Consider the following 1,911-nt stretch of genomic DNA (forward strand, 5'->3'; position numbering starts at 1 on the left):
GGAGGCGTGTTCAGCATAAGAGGCGTGTTCAGCCTGAGGAGGCGTGTTCAGCATAAGAGGAGAGTTCAGCATAAGAGGAGAGTTCAGCATAAGAGGCGTGTTCAGCCTGAGGAGGCGTGTTCAGCATAAGAGGCGTGTTCAGCCTGAGGAGGCGTGTTCAGCATAAGAGGAGAGTTCAGCATAAGAGGAGAGTTCAGCATAAGAAGCGTGTTCAGCATAAGAAGCGTGTTCAGCCTGAGAGGAGAGTTCAGCATAAGAGGCGTGTTCAGCCTGAGAGGCGTGTTCAGCCTGAGAGAATTCCGGACACCGAGCAGAGGACCGACCGAGACATGAGCCGCCCGCCCACTTCTCCTGTGTATGAGGGTGAGAGCACATCCCGGACTACAGAACACCGATCTCTGGGTGTAGAGATGATATATAGGGGAGATGTGGAGGGTGTAGAGATGATATATATAGGGGGGATGTGGGGGGTGTAGAGATGATATATATGGGAGATGTGGGGGGTGTAGAGATGATATATAGGGGGGATGTGGGGGGTGTAGAGATGATATATAGGGGGGATGTGGGGGGTGTAGAGATGAAATATATAGGGGGGATGTGGGGGGTGTAGAGATGATATATAGGGGGATGTGGGGGGTGTAGAGATGATATATAGGGGGATGTGGGGGGTGTAGAGATGATATATAGGGGGGATGTGGGGGGGTGTAGAGATGATATATAGGGGGGGATGTGGGGGGTGTAGAGATGAGATATATAGGGGGGATGTGGGGGGTGTAGAGATGAGATATATAGGGGGGATGTGGGGTGTAGAGATGATATATAGGGGGATGTGGGGGTGTAGAGATGATATATAGGGGGGATGTGGGGGGTGTAGAGATGATATATAGGGGGGGATGTGGGGGGGGGTGTAGAGATGATATATAGGAGGGATGTGGGGGGTGTAGAGATGATATATAGGGGGGATGTGGGGGGGTGTAGAGATGATATATAGGAGGGATGTGGGGGGTGTAGAGATGATATATAGGGGGGATGTGGGGGGTGTAGAGATGATATATATAGGGGGGATGTGGGGGGTGTAGAGATGATATGTGGGGGGTGTAGAGATGAGATATATAGGGGGGATGTGGGGGGGTGTAGAGATGATATATAGGGGGGATGTGGGGGGTGTAGAGATGATATATAGGGGGGATGTGGGGGGGTGTAGAGATGAGATATATAGGGGGGATGTGGGGGGTGTAGAGATGAGATATATAGGGGGGATGTGGGGGGTGTAGAGATGATATATAGGGGGATGTGGGGGTGTAGAGATGATATATAGGGGGGATGTGGGGGGTGTAGAGATGATATATAGGGGGGGATGTGGGGGGGGTGTAGAGATGATATATAGGAGGGATGTGGGGGGTGTAGAGATGATATATAGGGGGGATGTGGGGGGGTGTAGAGATGATATATAGGAGGGATGTGGGGGGTGTAGAGATGATATATAGGGGGGATGTGGGGGGTGTAGAGATGATATATATAGGGGGGATGTGGGGGTGTAGAGATGATATGTGGGGGGTGTAGAGATGAGATATATAGGGGGGATGTGGGGGGTGTAGAGATGATATATAGGGGGGATGTGGGGGGTGTAGAGATGATATATAGGGGGGATGTGGGGGTGTAGAGATGAGATATATAGGGGGGATGTGGGGGGTGTAGAGATGATATATAGGGGGGATGTGGGGGGTGTAGAGATGATATATAGGGGGGATGTGGGGGGTGTAGAGATGATATATATAGGGGGGATGTGGGGGTGTAGAGATGATATATAGGGGGATGTGGGGGGTGTAGAGATGATATATATAGGGGGGATGTGGGGGGTGTAGAGATGATATATATAGGGGGGATGTGGGGGGTGTACAGATGATATAT

The sequence above is a fragment of the Aquarana catesbeiana genome, linkage group LG02 (assembly GCF_042186555.1).
Source record: "Aquarana catesbeiana isolate 2022-GZ linkage group LG02, ASM4218655v1, whole genome shotgun sequence".
NCBI classification, from domain to species: domain Eukaryota; kingdom Metazoa; phylum Chordata; class Amphibia; order Anura; family Ranidae; genus Aquarana; species Aquarana catesbeiana.